General features: G+C 39.9%; 1 protein-coding gene across 1 annotated transcript in view; it reads left to right on the forward strand.

Annotated features, from left to right (window-relative positions):
• HCN1 (hyperpolarization activated cyclic nucleotide gated potassium channel 1) overlaps window positions 1-18024 on the forward strand; it is a 267708-nt gene that overhangs the window by 180691 nt on the left and 68993 nt on the right. The gene's annotated exons all lie outside the window — the stretch shown is intronic.

Raw genomic sequence — 18024 nt, forward strand, 5'->3', positions numbered from 1 at the left:
TCTGTGCCTGTGCCGTGGGTGAGAATTTGGATATGAGTGAACAGTATTTTGTGAATTTTAATGCATTGTTTAGTATAATAAATATTGCATCAGTTTTAGTAGACATCAGTGGGAGCTTTTTTCTGACCACTATCTGAACATGGGCAATACAGTCACTGCAGTAGTCAGCAGTGGCTTTTGTCAGTGTCTAAAATATTCAGATGATATTTTTTCCAGAATACCCTACCAATGTATTCCATGTTTTAGAGACTTTTAGGCTGACAAGATTAATGAGCTTTATCTGAGGCTAACTCTGAAAACTCATCAGAAGGTCGTATCCTATTGTCCTTAATCACACTAAATTAATCATATGTATTAGTTTCTGGTAGCACTTAGCAGGTGTCAGTGTTTTCCTAATATTCAAGAATGGATGCCTCAACGGGTTCGCTGTTTAAAAAGGGAATGGTAGACAGAGCTTAGGAGAAAGGGATAAACACATTTTGTAGTTTGGTTGTTTTGCTTTATTTAATACAATTATCTCCACTGTTGGTAGAAAATGGTAGAAATAGGTATTTACAGGGGATTTGCTTAAATGTGGATGGGGTAACGGGCCTTCTGGAAAAGCTCAAGCTTGCACCAGACATACTTGTAATAGACATATTTGGTGCTGTGAATGATGATCCAGAGGCAAATGTAGTGGACATAGCAAATGGACAGAGGAGGGTGGGTATGCTTACAGGGCAGAAGGAATCGAGTACAATGTGAACATTGCAAGGGAGACTAAGGTGGTGCACAGTTCATCGTGTTTTGGAGGTAATGATTAGAATCTCAAATTTGATGTGATAACACCTGAGGAGCTGGAGTGATATGATCAAACTGATGAGCAAGGAAGAGCTGTGTTTGTATGTGTGTGCTAGGGTGGACGGAGAGAAGGACATTGCATTAGTCCGGGCTGAATAAAATCAGGCCTTGAACAAGAAATTTGGCCAAGATTATGGAACGTAAATAATTACTTCTGCTGGTGTTTGGGATCTAGACTCTAAGGCCTGAATATGCTGGGTAAGAGAAAGGCAGGAATCAGGAAGCTCTATGATGAGGAGAGTGGTGGTTTGTTCACTATTGAAAAAGAGAGGGAAACTGTGGGTAGAATTTGTGAGGAGATGAGTTTTGTATTTGGCCATGGTATGTTTAAACTCAAAACAAGTCAAGTATCAGAGATATCCTAGAGGCAGGTAGAAATGCAGGATTGGATGAACAGAGATGGTTTGTTTATTACTGGCCTATAGATGATACTTAAAACTGTGTAAAAACAGAAGATTATCCAGAACCCAGGTGCCAAGTATAAAGATACCTGAGGACAGAGACTCAGCAAACATCTCAATGGGTATCTTGAAAGCTGAGTACGGGTAAGAGGTCAAGAAGGACAAGATGATTGAGAGGGTCAAAAACCTTGTTGAAGATGAGGCCTATGAGGTGGAGTAGCGGTCCTTAAATTTGTTAAGAATCTTAGTCACTGTGGTATCTTCAGAAAGGAGAATTCATCTGACTAGATTCAATCTGTCTGTTTATATATCTGGGAATTTAGAGCAAGTCATCACCTCAACATTGACCAAAAATTCTCCCACAAAAACTAAACCCTTCCATCAGAGCACACCCAGCGATGCAAATTGTGTCACAGGGATAGAAGTTCAAGGAGGCAGAACCATGACCCTGGAGCTAGTGCCCGACTTCTGACCAGTACAGCTGCGAAAACAAGCTGGGCCGTGTGTGTGCATGATCCATCTTTGTGCCACACAGCATGAATTGTGGCAGAATTATGCCTTCTGATGTGCACTCTTCTGCACAGTGCCCAAATGATCAGAGATGCTTACCAGGGAACCAGTCTGAATGTTAATGAATGGCAATAACTGCCTCCTAAGAAATTCAGCCTTGTCTATACATGGAAGTTGTATCATCTTACATTAATATAACTAAAGTGATATCCCCCTCTTGGTGCAGATGCAGTTATGCAGGTCTGCCTTATTTAATAGAGAAATGTAATATTATTCCATCATTCCTGAAGAGTAAATGCTATCACAAGAAAATCATTCTTAGTTCTCCATAATCAATAAGTCCATTGGTATTTGATAAGTTGGCATAGAAGTGGTACAACTGCATTCCAAAGATAAGGTAAATCTGTAAAATTGCTCCCCAGCTCAAGAAATCTGAGCATGACTTACTGTTAGAATTATGCTGCATGAGGAAGATTTTGTTACTGTCAATAACGTTAACTTAGGGGGAAAAAAAAGCCGGGACATGTCAGTGAATAGCTTTTGTGTTATGCTACTTTTAGACTTCCAAAGAAACCCAGCAGCAACCAAAATGAATGAATGAACCAAAATAAACAAAACAGCAAACAAAATCCTGGAGTTTTCACAAAAACTAAGTGTGTTAGATCTTTCCAATGCTAATACCATACAAACTGTCTGCACATATTGTATACACCACTGTTTCATTAAGTATGTGGTTTAATCATAGTCCATTCAATAATTATAAAAATTAAATTGCCAAAACTATAAATCCAAATCAGAATCAGATTTTCAGGCTATATTCTTTCTCACAGTCATATCATCTCCAGTTATGTACACAGCATTAAGAATTTAAATTGCATTATTTTCTGGGCACTGCATAAAGAAGAACCCAGGTGCATTCCTTTCTAATATTATAGCCTTTGCAGTTCTGGAATATAAGAAGGAGCATGCATACAGCCAGTGAGACTCATAATGTATGTGCACATTAACTAAAGAACAGAGTCAGGCCCTTACACTTAGTCATGTTGAGTAGAACTTTTCACCACAAATACTCCTATAGACTTCACTGGAACCATTCAAGGAGTAAGGTATGAAAAAGAGGATCCAAATCTGGAACTAACTGGTTTACATGTAAACACCAGATAACACATATCAGAGGGGTAGCCTCTGACCTGCATCTGACGAAGTGGGTCTTTGCCTACAAACACTTATGCTCATATGTTTCTGTTAGTCTATAAGGTGCCACAGGACCCCTCGTTGCTCTTACCAGATAACACGTGTCCAAATATCTGACACACAATTTGGTAATTTGTTTGATTTCATTAGTTGTATCTCCGGGCTTATTTGCAGCCAAGTTGTTATCCATGTAAAGTATTTGTCTGAGTTAGGCTCTGCAGTTGTTATGAATACTCCTTCTAATAAACTGTTGTATGAAGCTCACATAAGCCGTGTCTACACGTGCACGCTACTTTGAAGTAGTGGCACTAACTTCGAAATAGCGCCCGTCACGGCTACACACGTCGGGCGCTATTTCGAAGTTAACTTCGACGTTAGGCGGCGAGACGTCGAAGTCGCTATCCTCATCAGGAGATGGGGATAGCGCCCTACTTCGACATTGAACGTCGAAGTAGGGACCGTGTAGTCATTGCACGTCCCGCAACTTCGAAATAGCGGGGTCCGCCATGGCGGCCATCAGCTGAGGGGTTGAAAGATGCTCTCTCTCCAGCCCCTGCGGGGCTGTATGGTCACCGTGTGCAGCAGCCCTTAGCCCAGGGCTTCTGGCTGCTGCTGCGGCAGCTGGGGATCCATGCTGCAGGCACAGGGTCTGCAACCAGTTGTCGGCTCTGTGGATCATGTGTTGTTTAGTGCAGCTGTGTCTGGGAGGGGCCCTTTAAGGGAGCGGCTTGCTGTTGAGTCCGCCCTGTGACCCTGTCTGCAGCTGTGCCTGGCACCCTTATTTCGATGTGTGCTACTTTGGCGTGTAGACGTTCCCTTGCAGCGCCTATTTCGATGTGGTGCTGTGCAACGTCGAAGTTGAACATCGACGTTGCCAGCCCTGGAGGACGTGTAGACGTTATTCATCGAAATAGGCTATTTCGATGTCGCTACATCGAAATAAGCTACTTTGATGTAGGCTTCATGTGTAGACGTAGCCATAGTGCTCTAGTAATAATAATAATTTCCGGAGATTTAAGGTGGACATATACATTTTATTTTCCATTGCATCGGTTGTATGTATCTTATATATTACATATGTAATAAATGCTTCTGATAATTTTATCAGTCAAGTACCTGTCTGTCATCATATTTTTCATTCAGAATCTAATCACCTCAGACTAATGCAATCCACTTTGCTCCATTCTCAACAGTAACTCATCTCCATCTAGTGTATCCAAAATGACGTTAATCCTTCTTACCAATGGCTTTCAAAGGAGAGATATTATGCAGAATCTGTTTGCTAGTTCCTACTTGCATTTATCTATGATTCCTCCCAGAGAGTGATGTAGGTGGCAGGTGATGAATTTGTCCCTTCCTTTTATAAGGGAGAGGGATCTGACAGGTTAACAGATTTCCATGTTAGGAAGAGGAGATGGCTAGAGGACTCCAGACTGGGACATTGTTTTTTATTGTCAGGCAGCGATATTGATGATTAGATACTCTTTCAGAATAGATTCTGATACCCTTGCTCAGTCTGAATCTCTCTACTCTGCAAATAGTTCCACTGAAGTGAACAGAACTGCTCATAGAGAAATGTGCTACATTACATGAACAAAGGTATCAGCAACTGATGCTTCATACTGATTCTTTTTACTCACTATTTTGGTTTGCTCTCTGTGTGTTAGGTGTCTCGAGGTCACTGCAGCTTATTTCTGCTGAATTATAACTTCTATCTGGAGCGGTGTATCCAATGCATGAGAATGACAAACATTTGTTTTCCTTACCAGAAAGTTGATTTCTCTTAAGTAAAAGTCCATATTGTACTTGGGCTGGTGTTTGGTATATTTAGTTTAGCAAGGGTCCATGTCTGTGTTTACTGTCTCAATTTCAAGTTGCAATGTTTTTTCTAGTTTTTTGGGTCCCAAACTTTGGAAGTGTTTGTTTTAGGACTGAGATGGTGATTGCAGCAAACATGTCACTTGGAACAGGTTTCTATTATAAATTGTAAAGGGACCTCCATTCAATTTTTTTCCAGAAATATCTGTTCACTATTATTGCATCCTGAGCAGTGTAACCAGCATGGAGAAAAAGCTGCAAAAATCTTGTCAACACCAGTCCTATCCAGATCTGAAACTAAGCACAACCTCCCTTTTCATTGTTCATTTCTAATTTAATCTCATGTTCTTTAAAAATGCTCTTAATTTAACCCCATTAGGTGCAATATCTCCTCTTTAGATACAGTGATGCCAACAAGTTCATGATGCAGCATGTAAGACTGACAAAGCACCATGAAGACACCAATATATAAAATCAAGGAACCAGATAAAAGCACTATGCATATCCCTTTTCTCAAACTATCTTGACCTCAAAGTGCAACAACTACAACAAAGTATTATTCAGTATAAAGCCATGTCTGCATGATTTATATTACATAATGCTAATAAGGTGTTTGCAGATTTGATTAACTCCACCATGAAGCCTCTACGGGTTCCATGCCATGGAATATGGAAATAGGAAGGAAGATCAGTGAAGATGGGATTGAACTAGAGAATGTAGAGAAGTTCACGTATCTGGGGAGCAACATAACGTATGATCTAGACTGAAAGAAGGGAATAGCAACTAAAATAGTGAAAGCAAGAGTGAGTTTGAAGGCGATGGATAAGAAGGCAAAGTGTTTAGCTTAGGAATGAAGCTGAGCATCTTGAAAACGTGTATTCAGCAGAATGTTGTACGGATGTGATACATAGGTGATAATGAAGATTTGAAGAGAAGAATATATGCATTCGAGAGGGATTGTTAGAGAAAGATCCTGAGAATAGGATGAATGCAGAAAGTCACCAGCAAGGAATTATATAGGAAGATACAGCCAAAGAGAACTTAGTGCAGGTTATACAACACAAGGTACAGCTATTTGGGCATATTTGCAGAATGAATGTTGAACAAAAAATCAAGACCCTTTTATTCGACATAATGGGTGGTTTGAATAGGAGAGGCAGACACCAAAGGGAATGGGTAGATGGTATAGTAGATTGGTGTGGAGCTAGTCTATAGAAATTAAGCCACTAAGCTTTAGCTAATATGCTGATGAAATGCAGAGCAAAAACTAGTCTTTGAAACATCCATGTATCCAATTTCCAAGCTAAAGGAACAATCCTTACCAGAGTCAGACACAATACTTCCTAACTGAATATGACCATGCTTTACTTAATCATTCATTACAGTACATTCCAGTATGTGTGATCAGTTAACAGACAAGGCTGATGAACAAGACTCAAAGACTCAAACAGCATTTCTAAGCTACCTGATCTCAAGACCACTAAGTCACTGGAAAGTCTTCTTTTCACTTCAGTGGTCTTTGGCTCTAATCCATAGCATTCAAGGAACAAATCAATTAACCTGACAGATGTTTTTCCTCTACAGTAGAAATATGAACTTTATATTGGATTGCCGGAATTTAGTTATACTGTTGCTCGATAAAAGATATGAGAATTTTCAGTTTGATTTTTTAATGAACACCTATTTGCAGGATGTAAACATTATTGTTTTTTTTTCTATTGCTGTCCATATCACGTTGGCTTTTTCTGTTGTTGGTGAAATTCCATTAACTTTATGTGAAATTCTCAAAATCTGAAAACTGTTGAAGTTTACAATAAGGAAATTCCTGTTTGTTTATTAAGAGTTAGCTAGAATGATGAATTGACTACTTTTGTAATATGGAACAGCTTCCACAAAAGAAGAGATTAATGAGACTGGAATTTTCAGCTTGAGAAAGAGTCAATTAAGGGAGGATATAATAGAATTCTATAAAATCATGAGTGGTTGGAGAAAGTAAATAAGGAAGTGTATTTATTCCTCATACGATCAGAACAAGAGGTCAGCAAATGAAATTAATAGTCAGCAGGTTTAAAAAAACAAAAGTATTTGTTCACACAATGCACAGGCAACCAGTGGAACTCTTTATCAGAGGATATTATGAGGGCCAAGTATATAACAGGGTTACCAAATGAACTATGTATGTTTATGGAAGGTCCCTCAGTGACTGCTAGCCAGCATAGACCAGAATATAAAGACATGCTACAAAATGTCTTTAGCCTGTGTTTGCTAGAGACTGGAAATGGGTAAGAGGGGATTGCTCACTAAGGCTATGTCTACACGAGAAGCATCTGTCGACAGAAGCAACTGTTGGAAGGAATGTCCCAGCAAAACGTCTGTCAACAGATTGCATCGGCATATGCAAGCAGATCAAAAGAGTGGTCAACTCTGTCGACACAGAGCATCCAGACTGCCCAGCCTTCTCTCGACAGAATGGCTGACCGGAAGCTCTGCAAACAGGCCTGCCCGGTGAACTGGAAGCCCTGTCTGTCAACAAAAGGGCCCTGGAGCGTTGACATGGCTGTTTTGTCAACAAAACACAGTCTAGAGAGACATTATACCTGAACAAGGAGAGGTATAAAGCTGCCAGTGGATGTGCCAGGTTTTGTTGACAAATTGTCGACAAAGTGCATTTTGCGTGTAGGTGCTTCTTGTTTTTTCCCCACAAAACCCCAGTTTTGCTGGAAAATCCTGTCTTGTAGAGAGAGCCTGAATGATTTCCTGTTCTGTTCATTCCCTGTGAAATACCTGGCATTGGCCACAGTCAGAAAACAAAACACTGGGCTATAAGGAGCATTGATTTGACCAAGTATAGCCATTCTCAAGTTCTTTTGTACAGAAAAAATCAGTGTAATCATCAGAGACAGTAGAAGCATTGCAGTCTTTGATTAAATAAAAATGTTTAAGCCATAAATGAGAGGGGTTCTAAAGGTGCCAGCATTAGTGCCTCACAGTGCTTTAAGATGATGTAAAATAATAAGGTTTCAAGTCTCTTTAAGAACTGAAAAAGGTTGCAAATATTCACAACTGCCACAAAGAAAGAAAATGGAGATTTTTCTCCATCCATTTATGTGTTCAAGAAATTACTTAAATAAAGGGTTGAATGAAAATTCAATTTCATGCCTTTGTGCTGTTATGTCTAAACTTGAGCTGTGTAGTGCTATCTGATTTTGACTGCATGAATATTAATTGGAAGCCAAATATTGTTTGCAAAGACTGTGCTTATCATTTTAAAATTATTAATGTTTAATAAATTTACACTTTAAGTTAAATAATACCCGAAGGCACAGAATTTAAGCTACATTACATACGCTATTTAATATATTAATTATCATTTAGAAATAAATTGACTTATAACATGAGGAAGTCAAGAAAATATCTGTGAAAAATTATGGATTCTCTTTTCCAGTGGTTGTAGATTCCTTTTTCTTTAATACTGCTATTCAGATATACAAAGTACATTAATTATGACGTCCATGCCAAAAAAAAATTAAAACTTATTGTTGAACTGTAGCAATTGAGGAATGGTGACATTTCTTCCCCTAACTTTGCTTTGTAAGTGAAGATTGTTTTTCAATTTTATGTTCCTGTTTGGATTGCTATATGATGTACTGGTTGGTTAGAAGATGATACTAGAAATCTTGATTTTTGCATTTTTTGCAGCTGAATACCAATTCACGACATCACCTTTTCAAAGTATTGACTGAAGGTCTGCATCTAACCTTCTTGCATTCAATTAATCTTTGTCAAATGCATTAAGATACATAATTCAAAGTTGTGCTATGAGTTCAAAGTACTATTTGAAAAAGTGTGTGGTAGTTATAGCACCTGTGTGTTGCTGTAGAAGGAAAAAAATAATGGCTAGAGTTCAGAGGAAGGACTTTTCAAATTTCTATTTCAAAAGGTATACAGTACTGCTGTTCAGTAAGTCTGCATTTCTGGCTGATTAGTAAATTCTTTTATTAATGGTTATTCTGTAAAGCTCCTTGAGTCATTATGAAGTTAAATCTCTGACATATTATTTAATGTTTAAGGACAGCTGTGGGGCCACAGCCATGGATGTCATCAACTAGGTAACTATTCAACCATAAGCTGTTGCTTGGAAAAAGAGTTCTTGCAGATTTGATTCTAAATGTGATATCCATCACACGAAGCGTGCAGTGGCACATTCACTATGAGTAAAAGCTTTGAATATTGTGGGAGGTATGCGAATGGACTATATATGCTGGAACTGGGGGTGCTGTCAAACCCGTCTTGAAGTGGTTTCCATTATGTACAGGGCTAACGGTTTGATTCAATGGCTGTCAGGGTTTTCACACACACTGTAAAAGTTATCATACCACCCCTGAAATAGAATGGTCCTTAAATTCTTTCAGGCTTATTCATTTTTTTCATTCTGTGACTTCTGCATGCATGATTTTCATACATTGATTTTATTGCCGTGTGTGTGTGTGTGTGTGTGTGTGTGTGTGTGTGTTTGTCTGTCCCAAGGTATATACAATAACTATTTTGACCCTAAATTTTTTCTGAGAAACACAAGGATTTGAAATGGGGAAAGGCACTGTATATGTTTGCTTTTGTGGTGTTTTAGGGAAATAATTGTTCTCAAAATACTTCACCACCACAGAAGTTTTACATCTTCATTTTACACATCAGATATAAAAAATTGCAGGCATATGTTTCTTTTCCAGTGTCCATCAATTGTACTCACTGTCTAGAAAAGAAGTCTTTGAGAGTTATAAAGGAAATATAAATAAATGAACATTCTTCCTAGAATAGTTACTTATTTTTTCTCTTGTCATAATACTCCATTTTTATTTTCCTGGATTCCCTTTTATTGCAATCTGTCTTAGGGGTTTCTGATTATTTATATCTTTTACCTTTAAACAAATATTAATTTACTCAGATAATGTGTATTGTGTGGCCAAGTACTGTCAGTCCTGCTGCATCCTGTTTGAGTCAAACTGTAATAGACCTCACAGCCATATAATGATACATGGGACAGTCCTTGATCTATTGCTTTGCTAGGGGTAATTTACCTGTAAAATGATCTTCTGGCTTGTAATACAGATAAGGTTTCTAGTGGTTTTCCATAAGAAAATGTGGAGGAAACTCATCACAATTGCAGCTATGTTCATAACATATTAAATTAGCTTTGATCAAGTTATACTGGGCTCAGATTTTACAAATAACCTCCTTTCATTGTTTCTCTCTGTATGTTATCTCATGCAGTTATGATTATAGGGTAGCTTACTTTTTCCAAATGAGGAAGGTACATCTAAATTTTTGTTTCTAAAAGTATGGCTTAGAATATGGTACAAATTGACTTTTAAATGTAGACAAGTGTATGATTCAGGCCAGATGGAGATACGAGCTAGTAATTATCCCAGTTCTGCCAGTGATCCTGATTGTTTCATGTGTGTGGAAGGAAATATGTCTCAATGTTTTTTCTAATACCATATTGTGGATGATAAATTATTTCTCACTGTGCAGATTCTAGGATTGTCTTACTTTTCTCATGACCTCCAGTGGTTTCCTGAGCTTTTGACTAATTGAGGGCACATGCACCTTTGCCTTCAGAACATAATAATCTGTATAACCAAGACATGCAGTATAGATCTATGAAGGGCATAGAGTGTACAGGAAACTAATAGGAGTTTGACCTTCCCTTAGCAATGCACAGCATTATGTGACACTTTGTTCACTGGCTTCTAGTTCATTATAATTTATTATTTTAAATGAAGAATTCTTTTAATATCCATGGAAATATGTTCTAATTCACATATTCATGTAAATCATAGAATCCTAGGGCTGGAAGGGACCTCAGGAGATCATCTAGTCCAGCCCCCTGCTTCAAGCAGCATCAACCCCAACCAAGTCTTCCCAGCCAGGACCTTGTCAAGCTGGAACTTAGAAACCTCAAGGGATGGAGAATCAACCACCTCTCTAGGCAACGCATTCCAATGCTTCACCGCCCTCCTGGTGAAGTAGTTTTTCCTAATATCCAACCTATACCTCTCCTTCAACTTCAGACCGTTACTCCTTGTTCTGCTATCTGACACCACTGAGAACAGTTCTCACCCTCCTCTTCAGAGCTTCCCTTCAGGAAGTTGAAAGCCGCTATTAAATCACCCCTAAGTCTTCTCTTCTGTAAACAAAACAAGCCAGAATCCCTCAGCCTATCCTCATAGATCTTGTGCTCCAGCCCCTTAATCATTTTTGTTGCCCTCCACTGAACCTGCTCCAGCACATCCATATCCTTTTTATACTGGGGGGGGGTCAAAACTGGACACAGTATTCCAGGTGTGGCCTCACCAGTGCCGAATAGAGGGGAACAACCAATTCTCTAGATCTGCTTGAAATGCTCCTCCTAATGCACCCTAACATGCTATTAGCCTTCTTGGCTACAAGGGCACACTGTTTACTCATATCCAGCCTTTCATCCACCATAACCCCTAGGTCCCTTTCCACTGTACTGCTGCTTAACCAGGCAGTAAACATAGATTTTCCATGCTAACTTTAAAATGCAATACATTTAGCTGTATTTTACATGTTCAATATACATATTTTTGTATTAAATTTCCTTTCATTTCAGGTACAGAAGAAAAGATTTAAAACTGTTTTCATGCACACTGTATCTATTCTAAAATGGTAATGAAAGCATATTGTTATATAAGAAAAGCATTTAATCTGGCCATTATGATTCTAGAAAAATATAATAACCTGTTCTTTAGGGAAAATATAAATTATCATTTTACATTACAGGTAGAGCTGGGTTTAAACAATAGGATTTTTTTTTCCAGTTCAGATGTTGGCAAAAGCAAAACAAAATGATTTCTGTAGAATTGTATCATTTAAAAATCAGACTTCTAATTTTTAAAACATGGCTGAAAATATTTTTAAGGGAAAACTCAATTATTTTGCTTAAAATATTTTAACAAAAATCTGTTTTGTTGAAAACTCAATGTTTCCTGAACAGACTGGGCCAAAGAGAAGGATCCAGAAAATACCCCCACCTCCATTAGCTCTAATGAAATTATAAACACTGTCTGAGGTGGGAGATTTTTGTTGTTCCCTCTACCATTTTTGTGTCCTTTTCCTGGAGGACATGCTTGTATGATAGGATGAGAAACTTCTTTTCAGCCATTTACATGTTGTCCTGCCCCCACCCCCATCTCCTCTCTACTGTTCCCATGAGGCACCATGCATTCTGGAACATTCCCTTGCCTGCATCATGTGGCAACTAAGCTGTGGGTGGAGGTCGTGCTTGTATGATAGGATAAGAAATTTCTTTTCAGTAGCTTACATTTTGTCTGACCCCCACATCCCCTCCCTTCCCTCCCTCTGGAGGCACCAAGCAGTCTGGAACTTTCCTACACCCAGCCACATCACATGGCTTGACCCCAAACCAATAAAAGGACATGCTGTGCAAGGTGCCAGGCAGCTTGCACGTGGTGAGGATCCTGTAGCCAGCCAGAGGAAGTTTCCTTTGGTGGATTGGCTATTGGGGGGCTGTCTGCTATTTGGGGGTCTTTTATCCACCCAGAGTAAGTCTCCCTCCGCGGTCACAATTTTTGGGGGCTGTCTGTAGTCAGGGGTCTTTTGGCTGTTGGGGAGAAGTCTTCCTCGGTGGATACTATTGTCAGGCAACAGAAGATAATAATTGTTTCTAGAGTGGCTGTCCTCTCAGAGGAAATTCTTGTATGGGGCTTTATCCAAAGACCAAAGAGATGACTGTAGTTGGGGTCTTTTAGCCGCCTGGAGGAAGTCTCCCTGGGCAGTCACAATTTTCAGGGCTGGCTGCATTCCGGGTTTTTTTCACTGCCCATGGGAAATCTCCCTGAGTAGTCAAGATTTTCCGGGCTGGCTATAGTCACGGTCTTTTTCCAAAGGCCATTGAAGGCAATGTAGCAGCTGTACAATTACCACAGTTCTCAAAGTAAGGCTTGAGGCAATGAAAGTTCTTATTCTGAGGGTCTTCTTTGCCAGGTCCAAACCTAGATCCAAGCCCCTGGGCATGCTGGTAATAGGTGCAGATGGTGGGTACTGCCCCAGAGTGTTGGACAGCATCCTGGGTCTGGATGTAGCCTTGCTGAAGCTCCTTCATCTTTGCCTGGACTTCCTCCGTGCTGCAGAGGGGGGGTGGCCTCATTCCGCCAGGGTGGTGGCCATCTGATGTAGGCTTGGGCACTATGGAGCTTCACCTTGGGGTCTTGGAGTAGATCCTCCTCACTCCACAGGGCCAGGAGTGTCTGCAACTTTCACCCAGTACAGGAGGGACCTGCCTCTTGGTGCCCTAGGCTGGCTCTTAGGCCTTTGAGGCAAAATTATTGATTTGAGGATCTTCTTTTCCAGGCGGTCTAAATCCAGAGCTAAGCCTGCAAAGATCCAGTGCTTTTGCATCCTGTTTTGAAAACCTGTCAGTTGGGAAAACCAAAATCTTTTTTCTGACCTTTCCTAAGCACTTTACTACTCCTCCTATCCCCTCAGTTATAAAAACCACATCTGCTATTCAGGCAAGGCAGACCCCTCCTGGAAAAGGGACAGTTGGTTAATACAGCAAGGGAATGAGTGAAGTGAAATGTAGGAAAAGTGGGAAGATGTCATCAGATACCCACAGCCGCTTGTGGGGCATTTTTTCCCATGCTGCACCAGTGAAAATAGCCAGAATGCTACGGGGCTCAGGGGATAGGTTCCCACAATGTACTGCTGCAAGAGTCAATTTAAGCTACTTGTGTCTCGCAGTAGTAAGTCAATTTTGTGGGGAGCATGCAGGATGTGAGGATGTTCAAAATTGAACTGATAAAACCCAGCATTAATAAATCAGTTTTAATAAATTTGATTTTAGCTCATAGTGTAGCTGCAGCCTGAAGCCGTGTCTACACGTGCACGCTACTTCAAAGTAGCGGCACTAACTTCGAAATAGCGCCCATCACGGCTACACGTGTTGGGCTCTATTTCAATTTTAACATCGACGTTAGGCGGCGAGACGTCGAAGCCGCTAACCCCATGAGGGGATGGGAATGGCGCCCTACCTTGAAGTTGAACGTCGAAGTAGGGCATGTGTAGACGATCCGCGTCCCGCAACATCGAAATAGCGGGGTCCACCATGGTGGCCATCAGCTGAGGGGTTGAGAGACGCTCTCTCTCCAGCCCCTGCGGGGCTCTATGGTCACCGTGTGCAGCAGCCCTTAGCCCAGGGCTTCTGGCTGCTGCTGCTGCAGCTGGGGATCCATGCTGCATGCACAGGGTCTGCAACCAGTTGTCGGCTCTGTGGATCTTGTGTTGTTTAGTGCAGCTGTGTCTGGGAGGGGCCCTTTAAGGGAGCGGCTTGCTGTTGAGTCCACCCTGTGACCCTGTCTGCAGCTGTGCCTGGCACCCTTATTTCGATGTGTGCTACTTTGGCGTGTAGACATTCCCTCGCAGCGCCTATTTCGATGTGGTGCTGCGCAACGTCGATGTTGAACGTGTAGACGTTATTCATCGAAATAAGCTACTTCAATGTAGGCTTCACGTGTAGACATAGCTTGAGACATCTAGTCAGACTTATGTGGTAGTGGGGAGGAGCTGGAAGTTGTGGCACATGTAGGTACCAATGATTCAAGGAAGCCTAATGAACTGAAGACATGATATCTGTGTGTTCACAAACATGTATTTGTGTAGCTCACAAATGCTCTAGTGGCACCAGGACCATTTCCAGGGAGAATAGTGTGTCCACTCTATAGCCTTAGCTAATAATTAGCTGGCTTTTAGCTCACGAAGTAGATGCTCATGCTCTCTTTTAAGCATCAGAGGCCCCAGGTTTGATTCTGTCCACAGATGACTGGAGTCTGCCAGCATTACATGTGCACAATTGTTATCATTTCAGGGGACTATTGTAACAATGTGATTGAATGAACAGTTAAAGAGTAATCTGAAACATCAGTTGGCTGCAAATGCCTTTTTTAATCTAGAAATGCCTTTTTAATGTTGCTTTTCTTACATTTTGTTTTATTATGACATAAAATATGAGAGAAGAAAACTAGGAATCAGAAGAGAAAGATGAGTATGTTCTGAGCTCTTTAGAATATTTCCTCTTTTTTAAAAAATTAAGGGTAATAGACATGGAAAGTAACATCTACTCAGGACTATCTTCTTATTCTCAGCATGCCATGCATGCTCCAGTGCAAACTTAAAGGGTCTGGATTCCAGCCACTACCACCACTGCAGTAATGGTAGCAGTGGGCAGGAACCCCAGGCCCTTTTGAATCATGGAGCCCGTAAGCAACTGCCCCTCCCCTGTATAAAGATAATTAAGTATTGAGTATTCAAGTAAGTAAGTATTTAAGTAATTAAGTATTAAGTTACCTCCCCTGTATAAAGATAATTAAGTATTGGAATACGTTACTAAAAAGGTTGTGAAATTTCCATCACTGCAGCTTTTTAAGAACAGATAAGACAAACACCTGTACGGATGGTCTAGGTCAGGGAGCAGGAACCTTTCCAAGGCCAAGTGCCAAAATTTGATGTTTTGACCTCTCCATATGGACCGAGTGGCAGTGATACCTTTAAAAGTCACTAATAGTCTGACTTACAACAGCTTCATTAATAAATAGATTAAGATGCAGAGCTTTACTTTTTAGGAGATGGTTGGTAGCATCAACTGGTCTTTTGTTAATCCACAAGTGGCATGGCTTTGAGTAAGCTCCTAGCTGCATGGAGGGGAGGAGGGACAGGGCTGAGCTCCCACCTCATGTGCCAATGAAAATCCGATTTTCTGCCATTCTTGGCACCCATGTTGAGGTTTGCTGACCCCTGGTCTAGGTTTATTCGGTCCTGCCTCAGCACAGGGCGTGGACTCAATAATCTCTCACGGTCACTTCCAGCCCTCTATTTCTAGAATTCTACTATTGTGCATAGCACTGCACAGACATGAAGCAGTAGACTGTTTTTGCTTTGAAGAGCTTGCAATCCTATAGATAAGCAGACACAGCCTAGAAGAAGAGACATAACACAAGGAATAAACTAAATGATGGCAGCAATCATGTTAGTCGCACGGCTCTTTTTGTTTTGTGTGTATGTTTTTGCTGGTTTATGGGCTTAGTTGAGAAGGGATCGCAGTTTTATTTATGCCTTTACTGTTAAAGCTTTAATAAAATAAGCTTGTTGAAATCATTCTAGCTACTTTGCTGAGTTCTTTCATTCAATTTTAAAGCTTCCCCCCCATATCTGTCCCCCACCCACAACACCACTCTAGCTATATATCTACATTTTACCCCTTTTCCATACTTCGGTTGAAAACAGAAAAAAGTCAAATATGTGCTAGAACATCCATTTATTAGCATTCTTTGAGTGACCCCAAATGCTCTGGAGAAAATACTGCTGCTGGGTGTTTCTTCTAAAGTGGTCAGCAGTGAAATAATTGAGAATGTTAAAATATAATGGTTGTAATTAGTTGCAGGGTTAAAACCTTATAGGGATAAAACGGGCATTTCCCAACACTTAAAGCTCTCTTTTCAGTCTCTTTGAAGGCTTAGGGGGAAAAAATAGCTCTGCCTTGTCAATACATTTAAATAATACTTTGCCATCAGAAGTGTTACAATTTTTCTTAATTTAAGGTAGAATTTGCCCCAAAGCATTGGTAATAAAAATGCAGATCTTTGAGAGATTTGCAGGTAAATTGAGGTGTGCATTTCCAATGTCCTTTCCTATTACTGCTATTGCCTCCAGTCCCTTAAGGGTATGTCTATACTGTAGTCAGAGATGTGACTTGCAACTCACTTAGCTAGCCAAACGCCACCTCCAGGATCCAAAATACATTGTTAACTGACCATCATTTGGGCTGCCTGGACTTCACTGCTAGTTTAGAAGTAGTTCTAGTTTGTATTTTCATTTGTGGTCCCTACAGATTTTAGAATGAGGGCTTAGTCCCTCATTTTCCCATTGAAAATCTTACACATAGTCTGTAGATCTCTTGAGGTCTGCTGATCACTAGCTGAAAACCACTGCTCTAGATCAAACTGGGCTCAGAAATGTCGATAATCACACTGTATTTTAGAAATATCATAATAGTGTGGGGTTCCAGTATTAGAGGACAGTTAATTTAAAAAATGTGGAGCATAAGAAAACTCATCCCTAGCCTGCAGGTAGATCTGAGCCAAAAGGTATGTGCAACACTCTGTTTTTTTTGGGGGGCGGGGAGGGGGGAGCTGCAGAAAAATACAAAAATTCAGCAAAATTGAAAAATTTAGCAAATTCATATTTGTTTTGCCCACTTGTTTTGGTCAGGGAAATAAAGGATGTTGCAAAACATTTACAACACAACATTTTGATTTTTGTTTCAAAATGAAAAGTTCAAAACTTTATTGAATGTTTTTAAGTAGTTATTTATTAAAAATCAAAAACATTAATAAAAGTTAGCTCACTGACGTGATTAAAATGGCTTTATTCATTTAGATAGCAAGTTAAAAATATAGGGGCACTCTGCAGCTTCCCCTCCTTGCTTTGCTACTTTACTCTTTAGCTCACAAGGCATTTTCATAGAAAAATATGATTTACCTTATAACTGCGTTAAGATAAAATATATGATGGGCATATGGGGATCCCTGACTATGAAACAAGGAGACTCCTGATATTCCTTATATATTATGTGGCTTAAATAGTATAACATGTGACTGCTTTGATTTCCTGAAGAGGTGTATGAAATGTCTTTCCATAAGTTTTTATCACTGAAAATGGAATGAGTTTCTTCAGTCTAAAAACTATTGTCTATTAGCAATATCTGCTTTTCACTAATTATCCCCCCCACCCCACAAGTTATCTTGCTTATAGAAATGCCTTGGTTTTTTTGTTTTACCTACAGGTAATAACAAACATTTCTTCTCAATTGCCACAAAAATTTACAACCTCTTATTATTGTTCTTTTGAGTTACAGTGAATGAGAAATTAATTATGTTATAGTGAATTTTCTGAATTCCTGTCCTTGGCAGATTCCCATACAAATCAGCCTTTTACTTAAAAATTAAAGACTTCATATTGTTCCAAGAGAAGGCAAGGACAAAACTCTCATTGATTTAAATGGGACCAGGATGCAGGTCCCAAGAATCTAAAGGTCAAATTATCCTTCTTCCATGATACTGCAGATAAAGGCACTTCAAATCTCAGCTTCACAATGCACTGGAAACATAGATCTTACACAAGCAAAGGAACTCTATACTGGAATGAACGTGCATTGGTTCTGCTATCG

The sequence above is a fragment of the Carettochelys insculpta genome, chromosome 5 (assembly GCF_033958435.1).
Source record: "Carettochelys insculpta isolate YL-2023 chromosome 5, ASM3395843v1, whole genome shotgun sequence".
Classification (NCBI taxonomy): Eukaryota; Metazoa; Chordata; order Testudines; family Carettochelyidae; genus Carettochelys; species Carettochelys insculpta.